General features: G+C 43.3%; 1 protein-coding gene across 1 annotated transcript in view; it reads right to left on the bottom strand.

The window, feature by feature from the left end:
* CKAP2L (cytoskeleton associated protein 2 like) overlaps positions 1–23,208 on the bottom strand; it is a gene marked incomplete in the record, with an annotated part of 1,473,239 nt that overhangs the window by 436,142 nt on the left and 1,013,889 nt on the right.

Raw genomic sequence — 23,208 nt, forward strand, 5'->3', positions numbered from 1 at the left:
GTCAACTAGGAGGGGGGCTTGGGCTGAACAGGGTAAGCAAGTTCCTTCTCGAAAAGAAAGATCCTTTGATACTGAATGCGCTTCTGTGTGCATATGAAAAGTTCTAGTGCCAAAGAGAAGAAAACAAGCAATGAAAAGAGGGACAGGTGGGAAGCATATCTCTCAAGTGTACCTCATTACGTGGAACGTACCTCATTTGGGGTCTTAAAAAGTTAATGTTCCTCAAAGTTCCTCAATGTTCCACATTGAAAGACTCTGCCACACATTCAGTGTTAGGAATTTTTTTAAAGTGAAATCCATGGTAAATAGAAATTAATCATATTAATTCATTAAAAGATCTTCTTTATAAGTAAAACCAGCATATTTTAACCATCCTATGGCCTTCCTAATTGAAGTTGTTAGTAAGCCATTAGTATGTGTTCCCCATTTTGCCCATTTGTTCCACATTATGAGGGATAGTGTTCCTCATTTTGGAGATGGAAGGTTGAGAGCTATGGTGGGAAGGAAGGAATACTGCAACTGTGATTAGTACATCTACTGTTATGGTAAGTTCTTACACAACTGTAGTATGTCCTGACTGAGTCGCTCCTGAAAGGGTGGTAGGTTAAAAGGAACAAGTAGAGGAGGAGTCCAGTAGGCCAGACAGAATAGTTCTGGCAAACACTTCCTGAATCTGGAGAAAGAATATAACTTGTAGTGTTTTGTGAAGGTGTGAATAGAACACCAGCTGGCAACCTCTAAAATGGATGTGGTGTCTACTCCTTTGTAGAAAGCACCTGAAGAAACTACTGCTCGAGTGGAGTGAGCTTTTGGGCAGGAGATCTAGGAAGCAATATATTGCTTTGAAACTGATTGTCCTAACCTGGAACAGTTAATCTGTTTTTCTTATATCCTTAGTTTTATCCAGGTAAAACCTCATCTGTCTATGAATGTCTAAACAGTGCAGTACTTTCCCCCCCCTTATTCTGGCGATTGGTGAAAAAGGTAAGTAGACTGATTGCTTGGTTGAGAGTAAGTTCAACAACTTCTGGCACAAAGGATGGCTTGGTCTTAAGGCTTATCCTATCTTTGTGGAAGATGAGGAAAGGAGGAGTAGCCATAAGAGTATGGAGTTCTGAGACCCTGCAGGCTGAAGTCGAGGCCAAGAGGAGCAAGGCTTTCCAAGTGCAGAATTTTAAAGTAGCTGAAGCAAGTAGCTCAAAAGAGGGTAAAGTTAGTTTTTGCAAAATAAAATTAAGTCCCAAGGATGAGCAATAGGTTTCCTTGGGGGTCTAAGGTGTAAAACTACCCTTGGGAAAAGTGTAACCTCTGTTCTACACATTAAGAGGGGGCCCCAGGGACAGGAAAGCATTAATGGCTGATATGTTAGACTTAATGGAGGAGTAGGCCAACCCTGAATGTAATAGGTCACTTAAGTACTGGAGTGCTGTGGGGGTGTCCGCTAGAAGGGATGATTGTTTATGTTTAAGGCACCAGATGGAAAATCTCTTCCACTTGGCCATGTTAAGACTTTCTGGTGTTATAATCCAAGCCACCTATTCAGAAAAACGGTCTTGTACAAATTAAAATCCTAACATTCAGGGGGTCAGGCTAATAGAGGGATTGGGATGAAGAAGTTTTCCTTTCTGTTGGGTGATTAGATCTGGTTGAAGGGACCCTTTGATAGGTGAAACAGGAGTAGGAACCAGTGTGGTCCTGGCCAGAATGATGGCAGAAGTAAACATTTTTGGTATTCCTTTTGCAATTTGAGGAAGAGCCTTGACAGCAGACGTCAAGGTGGATACACAAAGGAACTTCTCTGTCCATGTGAAAGATAAGGCATCTGTCCACCAAAATGGAATTGTCAGAGCCCTTGTGCAGAATGGAGAAAGTAGGTGGTTTTCAGAGGAGGCAAAGAGGTCTAACCCGAGGTTTCCCCATCTGAGACTGAGGAGCTTTGAACAACTCTGAATTCAGTGACCATTTGTGAAGGTCTTCAAAGTCTCTGCTTAGAGTCTGCCAATATATTCCGTTGGGAAAGTATGTACGTCGCTGTGAGACAGAGTTTCATCTGAGAAGCAAAGTGCCAAACATCCTGTGCTAGGCTGCAGAGGGTAGTATCCTGTGCCTTTCTGTTTATGTACCACATTATCATGCTGTCTGTGTGTACCAGAAGAGTGACTGGTTTCCAAAGGTGAGAAGATTGTAGGGCTTGAAGAGCTGCCCTAATTTTCTTTAAGTTGAGGTGTTCTTTTAATACATGTGTTAGCCAGTCCCATTGGACTCTGTGACCTCCTGCCCAAGCACCCCCCCCCCCCACCAAACACCCTGACACATCAGCAAACAGGACTTGGTTGTGTGCGGCTGGAGTTCCTTCTTGATGCAATAAAAGAAAGGCAATGCTGGAGTCAAGAGGGTGACATTGCTGGAACCACACTAATTTAAGTTACCATTTTACTTTCTTCATGTTAATCTGGTGAGGGGCAACATAAGAATGGTGGCAGCCCCAAGCACCTGAGAGCTTGTATGACCAAGAAATGATCCTGGCTGAAAAACAGTAGAAACTCATTGGTTAGTGAGGTGACCTTCTCTTAAGGAATGCAGGCATGCATGGTAGAGGTGTCCAGATGGCATTCCAGGAAGCTTAGCTTTTGGGAAGGGGTGTGCTGGGATTTATTTGTAGTTGACTGAGAACCCCAGGAGAGTAAAAAGTTGTATTGTATAATGAAGGTACTTTAGAAGAGTGCATCTGGATACAGCCTGGATTACAGGGTCATCCAGGTATGGGAAAATGTGAATGCCCCAAGTGAGGCAGAAAGCCACTACTGGAGCTAGACACTTTGTGAACAGCCTTGGGGCCATAAACAGATCAAAGGCAAAGCAGTACACTGAAAATATGATTCTCCAGTAAAAAAAAAAAAAAAACTGAGATTTTCTGCCAGAAGAGAGCAAATTGAAATATGAAGATAAGTACCCTTTAGGTCTACGGATACCAGAAAGGCTTGAGAGAATAGAAAAGGAAGAGTTTTGTAGTGCTTATGCTAGGCTGAAGTAAGCAAAATGTATTCCTCTTTGTATATTGTTTTTCTCTTCTGTTTCTGACATGTTGATTTGCAACATATGTTGTATAGCAAACACTTTTGTTTGTCCACATGTTAAAGAAATAGTGAAGGGCTAGTTCACAGACAGCATGGCACCTTCTCCAAGATGAAGGACAAGGATGAAACAGCATTGGAATGCAATGGTCAGTGAAACGTTTAAGGCCCCTTTGAGATGCAAGTAGAGAAGAAACAGATGTGCAGGTATTGGGACAAACTCTTACTGTTGAGATAGGTGTGAGGCTAAGCTGGTTTATGACCAGTAATCGTAACAATGAAGTTACACAAGGGCTTTGGCTATATAATTGTGATTTAATGAGATGTTAAGATGCCAGTGTGAAGTTGCCGTGAGAACATCTTATCTGTGGAATTAGCTAGTCATTTCCATAGTACAGTACTCCCTTGCAGCAGCTAGCTAGGAAACAGAATGCATAAAGCAAAATAGAACTCCAGCTGTCCATGTTTAATGTACTTTATTTTAAGGGTAACCTGGACTGCAACAGTGTATACACTCGAACATCTACATTTATGGTAAGTGCACACAACTGTACTATGTTCTTCGTGTTTCACTAATGCAGTCATTACATTTGGGGAGAATCCAGGATTGCAGGATTTCTGACTGGCCAGGTAGGGACTAAAAAAAAAGGTCTTAAAAAAAAAAAAAAGGTCTTCCACGTCTTTAATGCGAAACATCAGAGTTCCGCATTAAACAGAAGTAGCTCTGTGTGTTTATTTTTTATTTGATTGGCCCAGGCCAAACAAAAATAAATAAACACAGAGCTACTTCTGTTTAATGTGAAACATCGCAGTTCTGCATTAAACAGAAGTAGCTCTGTTTTGAGATGTTTTGATTGGCCCGTATACCGGTATACAGGCCAATCAAAAATCGCTAAACACGGAGCTACTTCTGTTTAATGCGGAACATCGCAGTTCCGCATTAAACAGAAGTAGCTTTGTTTTGTGATGTTTTGATTCGCCCGTATACGGGCCAATCAAAAATCCAACTTTTCTCTTACTTGTCCTCTAAACATAAGTGTACCTGCTTACATCCTACATAAATCTAAATAAATTCCCCTTGAACCCTCTACATCCTTTCCCTTTACTCTACCCTAATACTATTTTTTTTTCTTCTTTTTTCTCTCTCGATCACTGCTTGATCAAACTATATTCTACTCTCAGTTTATGTACTTTCTCTCTCTCTACTCCTCATATGTAAATATTGTAAATAGCATGTAACCTTAGACCTTCTTCTCATACAGTCAAACCTGCTACTTGAAGGAAACTACTAAATCTATTGTATCTACCTTCCTGAATGCTGTTTTTTGAAGTATACTGCATGTATTTGCTTTTTTACTAACTGTATCAATGTAATGTAATTACAAATGTATATATTTTATTACTACCTTTTACACTATGTAACTTAGATTGTATTTGCTTTGCTTTTGGAGCTTTTCTCCCCGGGCCTCCACTGAAAATGGGTACGTTCTGGCCCAGTGGACTTCCCCGGTAATCAAACTGGAAATAAATAAATAGTTCCGCATTAAACAGAAGTAGCTCTGCTTTGCGATGTTTTGATTGGCCCATATACCAGCATATGGGCCAATCAAAAATCGCTAAACACTGAGCTTCTTGCTTTTAATGCGGAACTTCCGCATTAAACACAAGAAGCTCATGTGTTTAGCGATTTTTGATTGGCCTGTATGCCGGTATACGGGCCAATAAAAAAAAAAAAAAAAAAAAAACAAAGCAGAGGCTGCCCGGGATTTAAACCGGCAGTGCGGGACTCTGGATCAGGCTGCTGATCTCGGGACAGTCCCGCCCAAATAGGGACGTCTGGCAACTCTGGTAGAATCCCAAAGCTATGGTTGGGATGCTGGAGCTAAACAGCATTAGGTGCGGCTATAAGGCCCTGCAACACTGCAGTGGCAAAGCATGCCCTGGACTTAGAGTAGAGAGGCAAATGGCAATGCTTTGTAAAGGTGTGAACAGAACTCCAAGTAGCAGCCTATAGAATGTTTTTGGTTGGTACTCCTCTGAGAAAGGCTGCTGAAGTAGCTGCAACTCTGGTGGAATGAGACCTAATGCCCTTGGGCACAGGTTTACCATGGTGTAAGTAGCAGAAATGGATGCAGTGGCTTATCCACTTTGAAATTGTCTGCTTTGAAATAGCCTTTCCTTCTGATCCAGCAGCATATGACACTAGTAATTGCTCAGTTTTTCTTACAGCTTTTGTCATGCTCAAGTAGAATCTTAGCTGTATGTGTACATCCAAGGGAATGCAGAATTCTCTCCCCCTTGTTCTGCAGATTTGGATAAAAAGTTGGCAGATGAATTGTTTGGTTAAGAGCCACACTGGAAACCACCTTGGGGATAAAAAGTAGAATTTTCCTCAGAGACACCCGGTCTGGGTAAAATAGGATAAAAGGCTATACAGCCATGAGGGCCTGAAGCTCTGAAACTCTTCTTGCTTAAGTAATTGTTAGTAGCAGAGCCGTTTTCCATAAGAACTTTAGATCAGCTGTAGCAGCTGGTTCAAATGGAGGCAGGGTGAGCTTTTCCAACACAATTTATGTCCCCATGCAGGTAATGGTGATCTTCTAGGAGGCCTTAAATTTTTGGCTCATTTAAGATACTGCTTTAGTAAAGGATGAGAAAAGATTGGTGGCTCTGTATTGTAATGACCCGAAATGGCAGAGGCATGGATTTTGATTGATGAGAAAGATAGGCCTTTGTCAGGCATCTCAGTTAAGCACTGTAATATCTGAGGAATATTTGGTTCTGCTGTATCAGTTCCTTGAGCTTGATTCCAAGCACAGAATCTCTTCCATTTGTCAGCATAAGATTTTCGAGTACTAGACCTTCTGGCTTTCAAAATTTCATCCATCACAGCTTTACTGAGAGGTGTTTGTATGACTACATGATTAGCCATGCTGCCAGGTTCAGAGTCTATAGTTGATTGTGCAGGATCTGATTGTTTTGCTGGGACAGTAGTTGTGGTCTTTGAGGCAAGGTCCAAGCTGGGTATTGAGCCAAGTTCCTTAGGATTGGGTACCAATATTGGCGTGGCCAGTCCGGGGCAATTAATATCATCTTTGGCTTCTCTTGTCTGACTTTTAGGAGGACCTTGAGTAGAAGAGGCAGAGGAGGAAAGGCGCAAAAGTACAGTTTTGTACCTACCATAAATGTAGATGTTCAAGTGTATACACTGCTGCAGTCATTACACTTGGGTTATCCTGTCAGGCGGTTCCCCAGTCGGCCTGAGTACCAAAGTCTTGGTCCGGCGTCGGTTGCTGCCGCCTCCTCCCTGACGTCAGTGCGTCAGGGGTATACAAGATGCAGCAGATGCCATTTTCTTCAGTTTTTCTTGCCCCAGATGTCAGGTGCCCCCAAAAAGGTAGGCAATTCAAATTGCTAATAAAACATACAAAAGAAAAGCAATCAACAACTTTCAGATACCAGCAAATACTCCCCATAGGTAGTAAAAGGGTAGAAGACATAGGTACGTACCAGCAAGTAAGAGGGGAAAGGAGGGAGGGTAACCTGGACTGCAGCAGTGTATACACTCTAACATCTACACTTATGGTAGGTACAAAACTGTACTATGTTCATCGTAGTACACTGCTGCAGTCATTATACTTGGGTAGAATCCCAAAGCTGAGGTAGGGTGGCTGGTACTACAAGGCGTTAGGGGTGGCTATAAGGCCCTGCAGCACTGCAGTGGCGAAGCCAGCTCTGGATTTAGAGTATAGAAGCAGATGGTAATGCTTGGTGAAGGTATGTACAGAACTTCAAGTTGCTGCTTCCAAAATGTCCTTGGTAGGAACTCCTCTGAGGTAGGCGGTTGAAGTGGCTGTTGCCCTGGTGGAGTGAGATCTAATGCTGTTAGGAACATGTTTCCCATGATGTGTATAGCAAAAAAGTATACAGTGTCCTATCCATTTTGAAATGGTTGTTTTGAAATGGCTTTTCCCCTGTGCTCCTGCAGCATATGCTACCAATAATTGCTCAGATTTTCTGAAAGCTTTGGTTTTGTCCAAGTAGAAGCATAACTGCCTGTGTATATCCAAAGAATGCAGTAGTCTTCTCCCCTTTATTCTGTGGATTTGGATAAAAAGTTGGCAAGTGAATAGTTTGGTTTAGAGCCACACTTGATACCACCTTTGGCATAAACGTAGGGTTAGTTCTTAAAGACACCCTGTCTTGGTGGAAAATGATGAAAGGTTTCACTGCCATTAGTGCCTGTAATTCTGAAACTCTTCGTACTGATGTTATTGCCAGGAGTAGAGCAGTTTTCCAAGAAATATATTTTAAATCTGCTGTGTTAGCTGCATCAAAAGGAGGTAAAGTTAATTTTTCCAACACGAAGTTGAGGTCCCAGGTTGGAGTAGGTGCTATATGGGGCAGTCTTAGGATGTTCTTCGTCTTCCATTGCTGCAGTCCTTACTATTGGGTATAGTCCGCATCCAGTCGGCCCGAATACCAGAGTATAAGGCTGACGTCGGTCAGGGCGCATTAGACTGACGTCAGAACGTCAGGGTACTAATGCGCATGACCGGCGTCATATCCTCAGTCTTTTTTGCCGCGTGATCCGATGCATGCCTGATTCTGGCTCAAGAAAAGGAAGACCTTCTACAGCATCTGGAATATCTTATAGCAGTGCTAAGATGCCTAGGGTATTCTGTGAACGAAATAAAGTCCAGTCTAGTACCCTCTCAAGACATGTGCTTTCTGGGTGTGAGACTGAATACAGCAGCCCAGATGGCCTTTTTAACCCCGGACATGCTGACTGCAGAGACAGTCCTTCAAGCATTAGGGTTCATGGCATCTTGTATTCTGGTGCTTCCCAATGCCAAACTGCATATGAGGAAGTTACAATGGTATCTCAAAAATGTATGGACACAGCACTGCCAGGATTTAGACACTGTCATTCAAATAATACCTTGCCTTCAAAGAGTATTTTTGTGGTGGGCTCAGGAATGTCACCTAAACAAGGGACTCTCTGTGACCCGGCCGGAGGCGAGTCAGATTTTACCGACAGATGCCTCAGACATTGCTTGGGGAGCTCATCTAAATGTAAAGTGGATACAAGACAAGTGGCCTGCCAGACTACAGCATCTACATATCAACATAAAGGAGATGTTAGCAGTCCAGTTCGCATTGCTGGCTTTCAAGGGGTTACTTCTTCCAGGGCAGGTGTTGATTCTAACAGACAACACAACTGTCATGTGGTACTTCAACAAACAAGGGGGAACACATTCTTCTCCTCTATGCAGGCATGCAATGATTTTATGGGAGACTGCGCTACGCTTGCACCTAACTCTTCAGGCAAGGTTTCTGCCAGGAGCACAGAACTCCTTAGCAGATGTGTTAAGCAGACAAATCATGGATCCCCACAAGTGGAAACTGGATCTTCATGTATTTTAGAAATTGACAGTGTCATGGGGAACTCCAGACATAGATCTGTTCGCTTCTCCACTAAACCACCAGCTGCCACAGTTTTGCACAAAGGGGTTTCATCACACAGCTTGGAAAGTGGATGCTCTGTCTTTCAGTTGGACAAACCTTCATCTGTATGCCTTTCCACCTCTGCCTCTTCTTCCAAAGGTACTGTTAAAGGTCAGACAGGACAGGCCAAGGATGATTTTGATAGCTCCAGATTGGCCTCGCAACACTGGTACCCTCTACTACGGAGTCTGGTAAAGAAGCCTCCATGGCCTTAACCTTTGATTCCACATCTGTTATCCCAGCAGGACGGTCATCTGCTCCATGTCAAGCTTCACTCTCTTCATCTGACAGCCTGGCATATTCTGTGTTGAAACACAGCAGGTCTCAACTTCCTCAACAAGTTTTAAAGGTGATTATGGAAGCTAGAAGACCTAGTACAAGGAAAGTGTAGCAGCAAAATGGAAGAGATTTTTATTTTGGAGTAAAGCAAAGAATTTGGAGATTTCTGAGCCTAATTTGAGTATGGCTCTTCAATATCTTACTGAGTTACTGGACAAGGGTCTGTCCTTCTCTTCCATCAAGATTCATGCTGCAGCAATCTCAGCTCACTATGATTGTGACCCACCATTGTTTTCGCATCCTTTGTTCAAGCAGTTTCTTAGAGGGCTAAGAATATAAGACCCCCGAGAGCTCCTACTCCTGCTTGGGATCTCAATTTTGTGTTGGAAAAACTTACTCTACAACCTTTGAGCCTGCGGCTACTGCTGAATTGAAATATTTGTCATGGAAGACTGCTTTTTGTTGGCTATTACTTCTGCAAGAAGGGTGTCTGAGTTGCAGGCCCTTATGGCAGTCGAGCCCTTTTGATTTTCCATAAGGATAGGGTATCATTACGTACTAATCCTTCCTTTATGCCTAAGGTGGTTTCTAGTGTGGCTTTAAACCAAACTATTCATTTGCCTACCTTTTATGCAGACCCCCAAAATAAAGGGAAAAGATTTTGCATACTTTAGATGTACACAGGCAATTGCGTTATTACTTAAGCAGGACTAAGGATTTTAGGCAGTCTCAGCAGTTGTTTGTTTCTTTTGCTTTGAGTTCAGGGCAAGCCTGTGTCAAAACAAACTATTTCTAGGTGGATTGGCTTTTGCATTGCATTTTGTTATTCCCATCATGGCAAGGAGGTTCCAGCTGGGATTAGGCCTCATTCCACTAGGGCTACTGCCACTTCAACAGCATTTCTACGGGGTGGCAACTAAGGATATTTTGGAAGCAGCTACTTGGAGTTCAGTGCATACTTTCTCTAAGCATTATCACCTTCCTATCTACTCTAAGTCTAGGGCTGGTTTTGCCACAGCTGTTTTGCAAGGCATGTTGTCAGCTCCTGCTTCTTTATGATTTGCCAGCCTCCCTTACCTCTGCTTTGGGATTCTACCCAATAGTAAGGACTGCAGCAATGGAAGGCGAAGAACATAGTACAGTTTTGTACCTACCATAAATGTAGATGTTCGAGGATTCCATTGCTGCAGTCCAATTTACTCCTCCTTCCTCTGTATTTAGGGGTGGTTGTGTAGGTGATTTACCTGCTTATATTTTTGTATATATTGTTCATGTTTAGGTGCAGGTATTTTGGGCCTTGTCTTTTTAGGGTCTTCTGACATCTGGGGCAAGAAAAGACTGAGGATATGGCGCCGGTCATGCGCATTAGTACCCTGACGTTCTGACGTCAGTCTAATGCGCCCTGACCGACGTCAGCCTTATACTCTGGTATTCGGGCCGACTGGATGCGGACTATACCCAATAGTAAGGACTGCAGCAATGGAATCCTCGAACATCTACATTTATGGTAGGTACAAAACTGTACTTTTTAGCCCCTCTGAGGTACTGTTTTAGCAAAGGATTAGAGAAAATTGGTGGATCCGTGTTGTAATGAGCTGAGATGGCAGAGGCGTGGATCTTAATGGATGAAAAGGAGAGGCCTTTGTCCAGCATCTCAGTTAAATATTGTAGTATCTGAGGAATATTTGGGACAAGAGGGTCAAGGCTGTAAGCCTGGTTACAGGCACAGAATCTCTTCCATTTATCCGAATAGGCTTTCCTGGTACTAGGCCTTCTGGCCTCCTGAATGACATGTATAACAGCTTTGGAGAGAGGCATTGCTTGCTTGACTAAGGAATCTTTCATGCAGCCAGGTTTAAAGTCTTTAGCTGGCTGTGAAGTATCCGATTGTTGTGCTGAGTCAGCAGATGTGGGATTTGAGGCAAAATCCAGGGTGGTCCTTGTGCCAAGTTCTTCAAGATTGGGTGGTGCAATCATGATCATCTTTGGCTCTTCTTGCCTGGCTTTTATGAGTACCTTTGGAAGGAGAGGCAGTGGTGGGAAAGCATATACTTGTAGGTTTCTCCAGCTGAATGAGAGGGCATCCACTTTCCATACTTGTGGATGGTAAGTCATTGTGCAGAATTTCTGTAGCTGGCAGTTCATTGGGGATGTAAACAGATCTATGTCTGGGCTCCACCATTTCTGTATTATCATTCTGAATATTTGTGGATTCAATTTCCATTCGTGGGGATCCATGATGTTTCTGCTTAAGTCGTCTGCCAGTGTTGTTTTTCTCTCCTGGCAGGAATTGTGCTTGCAGATGAACTTGATAGTTTAGAGCTGTGTTCCACAAGGTCATGGCTTGTCTGCAGAGGGGATAAGAGTGAGTGCCCCCTTTGCTTGTTTATGTACCACATAACTGTGGTGTTGTCTTGTCTTTAGTAGTAGTTGTCCTGGATGTAGCAGGTCCTTGAAGGCTATAAGGGCATTTTGTACAGCTAGCATCTCTTTTTGATTGATGTGAAGATGCCTTTGTTCTGCGGGCCACTTGCCCTGAATACATTTTCCTGCCATGTGTGCTCCCCAGGCGTAATCCGATGCATCTGTTGTCAGTGTTTGCCTGACTGTGGGTTGAGTAAAAGGCTGTCCCTTGTTGAGGTGATAAGCTTGAGTCCACCATCGAAACTCTTGTTGAAGGCAAGGAATTAGTGGTATAACTGCTTCCAAACTTTGACAGTGTTGAGGCCAGACACTCTTTAGGTACCATTGTAGTTTCCTCATATGCAGCCTGGCATATGGAATTAGTAGTATGCAAGATGCCATGTAACCCAAGGCCTGCAGAATTTTTCTTGCAGGGAGTTGGGTTCTTGTTGCCATCAGTTGAAAATATTGAGTCAGTTGTCCTTGCTTGTCTGGCATGAAATAAGCCATCTGGTCCGTTGTATTCAAGCTGGCACCCAGGAATATTATCTCTTGTGAGTGCACTAGTTTTGATTTCTTTTAGTTTACTGTGTACCCTAGGCAACTTAACTGTTTTACAAATGCCAGATGCTTTAGAAGAATGTCATTGATCTCTGCTTGAATCAGGCAGTTGTCCAGGTACGGATAAATTTGAATTCCTTTCTGTCTGCAAAATGCAATTACTGGTGCCAGGCACTTTGCGAAGACCCTGGGCGCAGTAGATAAGCCAAAGGGGCAGTGCAGAGAATTGATAATGCATTGAACCAGCTATGAATCGGAGGTATCTTCTGCAGTTTTGTCTGATAAGGACATGCAGGTATGCCTCCTTGAGGTCCAAGAATACGAGCCAAGCTTTCTTGCCCAGCATGGGAAGAAGCTGTAGTGTCAACATTTTGAATTTCGGAACATCCAGGTAAGTGTTTAGGGAAGAAAAATCCAGAACAGGCCTCCAGGCTTTGTCCTTTCTGGGAACCAGAAAAGAGTCTTGAGGAAAAACCTTGTCCTTGGCTCCTGTGGTGGCACCTTCTGAATTGCTCTCATGTCCATGAGTGCTGTAATTTGTTTTTGAGCCTCTGCCCATTGATTTGGTGGCAGGTTTGGCATTCCTTTTAACCTTGGCAGAGTGTGAAAGTGGAACCTGTAACCTTGAGATACAATGTTGAGAACCCATTTGTCTTTGCTGATCATATGCCAATTGTGATAGAAAAGTGCCAGTTTTCCTCCAAGGGGGATGCCAAGAGAGAGCTGTTTGGCAGCTGTAGTGGGAAGTCATTGGGGATGTTTTTTATATGGTTGGGGCCTGTTTTCCCTTTCTTTCTGGCCTGATGCACCCCATTGCTAAGGCCTGTAAAGACCTTGTGGTTGACCTCTACCTCTTGGACGTCTGTATCTGCCCCTTTGAGGTCTGTCTGTAACTGGAAAGGACCAATTCTTTGTTGGCCAATTTCTGCTAAATCGAGGAGGCTGAACCAGTAAGAAATCCTTCACCGTTTGCATAGATTTTGCCTTATCCTCCATTTTCTTTAATACCTCTTCTGCCTTAACTCCAAACAACACATCCTGCTGCAAAGCTGCATCCAATAGTTTTGCTTTAACATGATCTGGCAACGTATGTTCTTTTAACCAAGCATGTCTTCTAATGACAGAACCTGTAACTGCTTCTCTACAGGAGGCCTCTAAAGAATCAAAACCAGATTGCAAAGTATGTTTTCCCACTTGTTCAGCTGCATGCAATAAATCCTGCATTTCTTTTAAATTAGGAGGATCTGAATCTGGAAGCATTTTTTGTTTCAACTGAGACATCAAAAATTGCTGATATTTTAGCATGTGAAACTGGCAATTTAAGGCCCTCATTACTAAAGTTGCAGACATATATACTTTCTTCCCCCATCTGTCTAATGCTCTGGAATCTCTGTCAGAGGGGACTGGATTCTTTGCTGATGAGGCCTTAACCCCTTTAGGTCCCTGAGAAATAGTTTCAGGGTCAGCAACAGGGCTTTTATAAAGAAATTTGTGAGAGTCAGGGACTCTGTAGTATCTGTCCGGCTTAACTGGGGCTGGAGGTAAAGAATCAGGATTTAAGCTGGATTTAGTATACACATCATCCACAATATCCAACACTGGAGGAATAGCAAGGGGTCTGTGTTGAGGTAATAAAAGGAAGTCTCTGAGCCTTTTCTTGGATTCTGAATAATCCTGGCCTTCCCAATGGAAATGCTCCCTCATGGTAAGTAAGGTTTCCCCAAAGGAGTAGTCCACAGGCGGAGAGGCTGATGGAATTGATTCCTCAGCATCAGAATCCTCATAAGGGGGTAAAGAGTATCCTAGGTCTGAGGATGAATCTCAAGAGATGGATACCTGGTCGGATGAGTCATAGTCTGCATCCTGTCTAGGCCTTTTATCAGGAGGGGGATGGGAACCCCTGATTAGAGTGATTAGGTCTTCGGCCATTTTGAGCATTTGTTTCTTAAGCATGGAGGCCTGTCCTGGAGAATGCTGTATTTGTTTCTTTGTTTTTAAAGGAGATTTAGACTTAGCAGAAGATTTAATGCTTAACTGGGTAGGTCTGAAAACACCCTCTGAAGCTGCGGGTTGTTCAACTACTCCGGATCCCTCTGAAGGGTTAGTTTCGGTAGGCTGAAAATCTTGTGCGTTTGAAGGCCCAGCCATCTCCACGTGGGAGTCAGAGGCAGCCTGTGGTTCTAAAGAAGGGGTCGTCTGGGGCTGCGAAGGTGCCTCGCTGAAAACCAGAGAACCGGCGACTGGCCTAGAAGAGGCTTCGTCGTCAGTTTTGGGCCTCGGATGCCTATCCTTGTCTTTGCACTTTTTATGTATTCCGGTCGTCGGAAGTTCCGACGGCATGGTATAATAGAATTTTCTGCCAAAATAATGTTGGGCAAAATCAAACTGATGCTTAATAAAGCGCTTGTTAAACCTAAAACAAACCCGACAATCAGTGACGTCGTGGTCTGGGCCTAGGCATGAGATACAATAAGAATGGAAATCCTTATAAGGTATTTGCTTCCCACAAGAAATACAGTTAACTTTTACTGACATCGGTCTGAGGCAAGAAAAAATTTCCCCAACGGGGTACTTAGCTTTGTAGAAGACTTCGGTTCTGGATTCGGAATGAAAATCTCAGTAGTTGGCCGACCGGCACTTGTGAACTGCTTTTGCTTCGGGCACCGCACGGCAAGAAAGACTGAAGAAAATGGCATCAGCTGCATCTTATATACCCCTGTCGCACTGACGTCAGGGAGGAGGCGACAGCAACCGATGCCGGACCAAGACTTCGGAACGCAAGCCGACTGGGGAACCCAAGTGTAATGACTGCAGCAGTTTAACACGATGAACATCTGATAGGTGTTTCCAACTGAAGGATAGGGCGTCCAATTTCCAAGCTTGTCTGTGATAAGTCCTTGTGCAGAATCTTTTCAATTGATAAATTTGAGGAGAGGCAAATAGATCTATGTCTGGGCTCCCCCATTTCTCTGTTATCATGCTGAGGACTTGTGGATTTAGTTTCCACTCGTGGGGATCCATACGGTTTCTGCTTAAATCGTCTGCCAGAGTGTTTTGTTTTCCTGGCAGGAATTGAGCTTGAAGATGTATTTGGTAGGTCAAAGCTGTGTCCCACAGTGTCATGGCTAATCTGCAAAGGGGGTACGAGTGTGTGCCCCCTTGCTTGTTTATATACTACATGACTGTGGTGGTGTCCATCTTCATCAGTAGTTGTCACGGATGAAGTCCTTGAAGGCTGTTAGGGCATTTTGAACAGCTAGCATCTCTTTCTTGTTGATATGTAGATGCATTTGTTTTGGTGTCCATAAGTCCTGAATGCATCTTCCTGCCATGTGGGTCCCCCAGGCATAATCTGATGCAACTGTTAAGGTTTGGCTGGCAGGGGGTAGAGTGAAGGGCAGTCCCCATGTTTTGGTGGCATGCCTTTAGCCACCATAGAAACTCCTGTTGCAGGCAGGGAATGAGAGGAATCATCATTTTCAGACTGCGTAAATGTTGATTCCATAAACTTTTTAGGTACCATTGAAGTTTCCTCATATGCAGTCTTGCATATGGAATTAGTAGGATGCAGGATGCCATGAAGCACATAGGCTGCAGAATTTGCCTTGCAGAAGACTAGGTTTTTGTTGCCATCAGTTTGAAGTAAGCAGTCAGTTGCCTTTGCTTGTCTGGTGTGAGGTAAGCCATCTGGGCAGTTGTAACCAAGCTTGTACCCAGGAATGTTATCTTTTGAGAGGGTACCAGTTGTGATTTCTTTTCATTTATTGTGTACTTAGGCATGTTAGAAGCCTTTTCACAAATGCCAGGTGTTGAAGGGTGTCCTTGTTCTCTGCTTGAATGAGACAGTCGTCCAAGTAAGGATATATTTGTATACTTCTTTGTCTGCAAAATGCAATTACTGGTGCCAGGCACTTTGTAAAGACCCTGGGTGCAGTAGATAAGCCACAGGGCAGTGCAGAGAATTGGTAATGCATTAAGCCAGCCTTGAATCTGAGGTATCTTCTGCACGATGGTCTTCTTGGGACATGCAGGTATGTCTCTTTTAGGTCTAAAGTCACCAGCCAAGCATTCTTGCCCAGCATGGGCAAAAGCTGCTGCAAAGTCAGCATTTTGAACTTTGGAATGTCCAGGTATGTGTTCAAAATCGATAAATCCAGTATTGGTCGCCAGGCCTTGTCCTTTCTGGGTACCAAGAACAGTCTTGAGTAAAACCATTGTCCTTTTTCCTGTTCTGGTACTGTCTGAATGGCCCCCATTATCCATGAGGGACGTAACCTGTTTCTGTGCCTCTGCCCATTGATTTTTTGGCAGATCTGGCCAACCATTTGCCATTGGCAGTGTGTGGAAATGGAATCTGTATCCCTGTGACACTATGTTTAGTACCCACTTGTCCTGGGTTATTAACTACCAATTTTGAGCAAAAAGTGCTAATTTTCCCCCTATGGGTGCTGCCAAAAGAGAAGTGTTTGGTATAGGCAGAGGGAAGTCATTGTGATTGCTTTCTGTAGGTTTGCGCTTTATCTCTTTGGAGGTGGAAGCGCCCCATTGCTTTGACCTGTATGAATCTTGCGCCGGGTATCTGGCACCTTTAGGGTGTCTGGATTTGCCCCTTTGAGCTCTGTCTGACACAGGAAAGGACCGCACTTGTAAGAAGTCTTTAACAGTTTGCATAGACTTAGCTTTGTCTTCCATTTTCTTTAAAACCTCTTCTGCCTTAATACCAAACAGAGAATCATGCTGTAAAAGTGCATCTAGCTTCAACATGAACAGGCAAATTTTGCTCCTTTAACTATGCATGCCTCCTAATTACAGATCCAGTAACTGCGGCCCTGCAGGAGGCCTCTAAGGACTCAAAACCACATTGCAAAGTATGCTTTCCAACTTGTTCAGCGGCATGCAATAATTCCTGCAATTCCTTATTTTCTGCACATTCTGAAATCATCATTTTCTGTTTCACTAATCCCATAACGTTGTTGGTACTTAAGCATATGAAATTGGCAGTTTAAGGCCCTGATTGCCAAGGTTGCAGATGTATAAACCTGTTTTCCCCATCTGTCTAGTGCCCTAGAATCTCTGTCAGAGGGGGTAGGATTTTTTGCTGTTGAGGCCTTAACTCCCTTTGGACCATGTGAAATAGTTTCAGGATCAGCAGCAGGGTTTCTAAATAAAAATTTATGAGAGTCAGGGAGAGTACAGTTGTGTACACTTACCATAAATGTAGATGTTCGAGTGTAGTCACTGTTGCAGTCATTACATTTGGGTAATCCTGACAGTCAGGTCGTCAAGGGTATAAAAGAAGCAGCTGACGCCATTTTCTTTAGTTTTTCTTGCCCCAGATGTCAGGTGCCCCCTAAAAGGGTAGCCAAAATGTATATCTATATATGAAATTACATGCACCAATATAAACTTTACCTTCATCTACAAGCAAATACACCACATAGGTTCCATCAGAAGAAAAGGGGGGATGGTGAGCGGGTAACCTGGACTGCAACAGTGAATACACTTGAAAGTCTACATTTATGGTAAGTGTACACAACTGTACTATGTTCTTCGTGTTTCACTGTTGCAGTCATTACATTTGGGTAGAGTCCCAAAGCTATGGTTGGGAGGCTGGAGCTAAACAGCATTAGGAGTGGCTATGAGACCCTGCAGAACTGCAGAGGCAAAGCCTGCCCTGGATTTAGAGTACAGTGGCAGATGATAATGCTTTGTAAAGGTGTGCACTGAACTCCAAGTAGCTGCCTCTAAAATGTCCTTCGTTGGTACTCCCCTGAGAAAGGCTGCTGAAGTGGCTGCAGCTCTGGTGGAATGTGGCCTAATGCCCTTAGGCACTGGCTTGCCATGGTACAAGTAGCAGAAACAAATGCAGTGGCCCATCCACTTTGAAATAGTCTGCTTTGAGATAGCCTTTCCTTGTGATCCTGCAGCATATGCCACTAGTAATTGCTCTTTCTGAAAACTTTGGTTCTGTCCAAGTAGAATCTAAGCCATCTGTGTACGTCCAAAAAATGCAGAATTCTCTCCCCCTTGTTCTGTGGATTTGGATAAAAAGTTGGCAGATGAATGGTTTGGTTAAGAGCCACACTGGACACCACTTTAGGCATAAATGTTGGGTTTGTCCTCAGAGACACCCTGTCTGGATAAAAAATAAAAGGTTCCACAGCCATGAATGCCTGTAGCTCCGAAACTCGTCTTGCAGAAGTTATTGCTAGGAGCAGACCTGTTTTCCAAGATAAAAACTTTACATCAGCAATAGCAGCTGGCTCAAAAGGAGGTAGGGTGAGTTTTTCCAAGACATAGTTGAGGTCCCATGCAGGCATTGATGATCTCCTTGGAGGCCTTACATTTTTGGCTCCTCTGAGGTACTGTTTTATTAAGGGATGAGAAAAGATTGGTGGCTCTGCATTGTAATGAGCCGAAATGGCAAAGGCATGAATTTTAATAGATGAGAAAGACAGGCCTTTGTCCAGCATCTCAGTTAAGTATTGTAAAATCTGAGGAATATTTAGCACAGCTGTATCGGTTCCTTCTGCCTGGTTCCAAGCGCAGAATCTCTTCCATTTTCCAGCATAAGATTTTCTAGTACTAGGCCTTCTGGCTTCCAAAATGACATCCATCACAGCTTTGCTGAGAGGTGTGTTTTGTATGACTACAGTATCCGCCATGCTGCCAGGTTTAAAGTCCTGAGTTGGCTGTGCAGAATCTGTTTTGCTGGGACAGTAGATGAGGTACTTGAGGTAAGGTCCAAGCTGGGCATTGAGACAAGCTCCTTAATATTGAGTACCAGTGCTGGCGGGGCCAGTCTGGGGCAATCAGTATCCTCTTTGGCTTCTCCTGTCTGACCTTTAGGAGTACCTTGGGGAGGAGAGGCAGAGGGGGAAAGGCATATACCAATAGATTTTTCCAGCTGACTGTTAGGGAGTCCACTTTCCATGCTTGTCTTGTGATAAATCCTTGTGCAGAATCTTTTTAGTTGGTAGCTGTGAGGGAAAGCAAATAGATCTATGTCCGGGCATCCCCATTTCCTTGTTATCATGCTGAAGACTTGAGGATCCAGCTGCCACTCGTGGGGATCCATGAGGTTTCTGCTTAGTTCGTCTGTCAGAGTATTTTTCCTTCCTGGCAGGAATTGTGCCTGCAGATGTACTTGGTAAGTCAATGCTGTGTCCCACAAAGTCATGGCTAGTCTGCAAAGGGGGTAAGAATGTGTGCCCCCCTGCTTGTTTATATACCACATGACCGTGGTGTTGTCCGTCTTTATCAGTAGTTGTCCTGGATGAAGTAGGTCCTTGAAGGCTGTTAGGGCATTTTGAACAGCTAGCATCTCTTTTTGATTGATATGTAGATGCATTTGGTTTGAGGTCCACGTGCCCTGAATGCATCTTCTTGCCATGTGGACCCCCAGGCATCGGCAAAAGAGACTAAAAAAATGGCGTCAGCTGCTTCTTTTATACCCCTGACGACCTGACATCTGGGAAGGGGCGACAGCAGCCGGCGCAGGACCCAAGACTTTGGAATTCAGGCTAACTGAGGGCAACCTGACAGCAGGATTACCCAAATGTAACACTAAGAACCATCCTGTAATATCTGCCAGGCTTACTGGGAGCCGGAGGTAAGGAGTCAGGGGTCAAGCTAGACTCCGAAAACACATCATCCACAATGTCTAAAACAGGGGAATGGCTAAAGGCTTGTGCTGAGGGAGAAGAAAGAAATCCCTGAGCCTCTTTTTTGATTCTGAAAAGTCTTGACTTTCCTACTGAAAATGCTCCCTCAAAGTATGCAAGGTTTCTCCAAATGTATAATCCTCAGGAGGAGATGCAGATGGAATAGACTTCCTCAGCATCAAAATCCTCATAGGGAGGTATAAATAATTCCTGATCAGAAGAAATAGAAACCTGATCTGAAGATTCATGATCAGTGTCTTGTCTAGGCCTCTCATCTGGAGGGGGTTGGGTACCCCTGATCAAGGTAATAAGGTCTTCAGCCATTTTGATCTGTTTTTTAGGCATAGCGGCCTGTGCACGTGGCTCATGCATTGGTTTTTAGTTTTAGAAGTTGCTTTTGTCTTTGGTTTTGCAGCTGTCGTTGGTTTGATATGCAAATGTTGAGGTCTGAACACACCCTCAGAAGCCAGTGCCTGCTCAGCGGCTCCAGACCCATCCGAGGGAGATACATCCGTTGGTCCAATACCCTGAGTATCTTGCGGCATGCCAGACTCCACATGGGTGTCGGTAGAGGCCTGCAACTCGAAGGTAGCGGGTATCAGGGGCTGCGAAACCGCCTCACTGAGTACCGGCGACTGGCTTAGGAGAAGCTTCGTCGGTTTTGGATCTCGATTGCCTTTCTCTGTCCTTTTCTTTGCGTTTTTTATGTACTCTGGTAGTCTGATTGCTATCCAATGACATTTCTGGGTAGTTAAATCTGTTTCCAAAATACCTTGATTCAAAAATATACAGACGCTTAATAATGCGTTGGTTAAATCTAGCACAAAACCGACAGCCAGGCACGTTGTGATCAGGGCCTAGGCAAAAAATACAGTATAAATGGAAATCCTTATGAGGTATTTGCTTCCCACAAGTAATACAATTAACTTTTTCTGACATCGGTAAAAAGCAAGAAAAAATTTCCCCAACGGAGTACTTCGCTTTAGTGAAGACTTCGGTTCTGAAACTCAAACTCGAATATTTCAGTAGTCGGACAACCAGCACTTGCAAAATGCTTCTGCTTCGGGCACCTCGCGGCAAGAAAGACTAAAGAAAATGGAGTCGGCTGCATGTTTTATATCCCTGACGACCTGACGTCATGGAAGAGAAGACAGCAACCGACGCAGGACCCAAGACTTTAGAATTCAGGACGACTGAGGGCAACCTGCCAGCAGATTACCCAAACGTAATGACTGCAACAGTGAAACACGAAAAACATCACCATCCTGTAAGGGCCACGTCTAAGACTGCTTCAGCCAACTACCTGTAAAAGAGATCAAGTGGCATAATCAGAGTATACCAGTAACTGGAAGTCTCTGACTATCTTCAGAGTGGTGGCAGTACTACCAGGCCCAGGAAGAAAGCTGTGTGAAATTGGAAGATTCAACAACCTTCTTTGGAAATTGTGAATAAGAAAAATAATACTTGGAGTGAAAGGTAGTTACTGTGGATAGAGGGGGCACTGGGAGATACTGGTTCATGGAGAAAGTGGTGTGGCTCTGTAAGCAAACAAGATGTAAAATGTTAACAAGATGAAGATGCAAGAAGTGGAGTCTAATCTGGGTGTGGAGGTTGGAGACCCAGACTCAGGACAGTACAACACTCCTATGCTCTTGGTGCCAAGTACTGCGTTTTGTGGATTATTCATTTGAAACAGACTGGGAACCATCTTCACATTTAGTGGCATTGGTTGCCACGAGGTCGTGGGACAGTAACAATGGTACAATGGGCTATAAAAGAGATGAGATGTAGTTGGTTGAGAGGAGGTGGGGGGATCCTTCTGGAGTTAGACTGTTCTCCCAAAACGTGGAATAACCCCCCTTGATGATGGTTAGTATTCACTTGCCTGAGGTTGTTTCCCAGACAGAAAAGGAAGGAGAAAGTCCTTCTGAGAGTGGAGTGGAAGGGTGTGAGTTGGTGTAAGGTGGGGGAATTAAACAGTCACAGTCGTGTTACTAAACCAAGTCTCCCTGAAGGGGTACACACTTCTGAGTTTTCTCTAGTAATGTTTTCTTGGGAGCTTTCCTTTGCCTATGAGTAGTCCTAGGGACTTGAGGTGGATTTAGATGGATAATTTATGTGGTACTTGGGAACATAGTTTTGCCCTGTTCCTGTAAAGCCTTGAAGATAAATCTTCAGGGATAAGTTGGCTCCTTAACCAGTCAAAGCCTAATCACTGAACCAGTAATAGCCACTCTGAACAGGCATCCACAGCATCATAACTACATTTAATACTGTGCTTAGCTATTTGAGAAGTCTGGTCCACTAAAGACTGCATGAGCTGTTTTGTAGTCTGTGGATCTGTGATGATCTTGCTTAAATATTGTAACACAGAGAGCAAGTATTTAGTCATTTGAGTTTGACAGTTTATAGCTCCTAAAGGCTAGGGTGGAGGAAATATACACTTTTTGCCCCATCTGTCCATTGTTTGTCTGTCTTTATCATTAGAGAGGACATTAGTTCCAGGAAGGAACTTGAAAGGTTTGTCCAAAGCCAGAGAAGCTGCAGTTATATCTGCCACATGACTTTTGTGGAGGTACTTGGTCTTTTTTGGAGCATGGAGCTGAGAGTCTGAAGCCGAGGTATTGCAAATACAGAAAGCACCCGCACGTACAAGCCAAGAACCAGGAGAAAAACATGCAGTCACGAGCGTGTCCAAAAACGGAGTCGGAAAAAGCATGCAAACAACCAAATAATTTATTACAACTTTAAGCACTTTCGTTTGACAATCAAACAGACTTCTTCAGAACAAAGTTACATACAGCAATTTATTCACTTAAATAATAGATTTAAAACATCACTAAATAGAGACTATATTTAAAGGAACCATAATTTTAATTACCCATACCATTTAGTTAAGTTAAATTAAAAATATCAATAAGATTACAAGGGTCTTTATAAATTTTATGCCCTTATTTTTAAAACAGGGCTGATGGTAATAAAATCATTTAAACCCATTTTATGAGACCCATCCAATTTAAGTTGCCAAAGCAATTTGCAGTATTCTAAATGCGTTTCACAGGCTTCACCCTGAGGATGGGAGTAAACTTCTCAGTATAACAGCAAATTCAACTTTCTTAAAATGCCTTACACACCCAAGAGTGTTTGCATAAGTAGTTTTTCCATTTTTCTTTTTAATGTCATAAATGTGCTCATATATCCTGTTACGAAGAGGTTGCTCTTTCTTCCCAATACAAAATGCTGGGCAGGTGAAGCCAAAACAATCAACCTCACTAGTACCACAATTGCCTTGGCAAAAATATACTGTAGAAGCCATATCATCCTCTAACTTTAAACGAGCACTAGTAAAAATATAAGTAAGTTGCCCACAAGATCCACACTGACATACTATTATTCTTATCTTTCAAGTTACTATCATGCTTCTGTTCCAGAACCTTCTTTAAATTGTTTCCTGATTTGTATACAAATAAAGGTTGTTTAATTCATCTTTAAAATATTCCAGTTATTCCCAACATATTTTACTTCATTCAAGTAACTTCCATACTTTAAACTCCCAGCCCCAGTGATCATTAGATGGTTGGGAATTAGGACGCAATGTACTTTGCTCATATCTACTGATACCCACACACAAAATAGGCTTATATGTATCATTTCTATTCGGTGTCACTTCATTAATGATTATATCCAACAAAGTCATAGGGTAACCCCTTTCAAGAAAT

This window comes from Protopterus annectens, chromosome 9.part0 (assembly GCF_019279795.1).
Source record: "Protopterus annectens isolate FY-2018-M chromosome 9.part0, PAN1.0, whole genome shotgun sequence".
Taxonomy (NCBI): Eukaryota; Metazoa; Chordata; order Ceratodontiformes; family Protopteridae; genus Protopterus; species Protopterus annectens.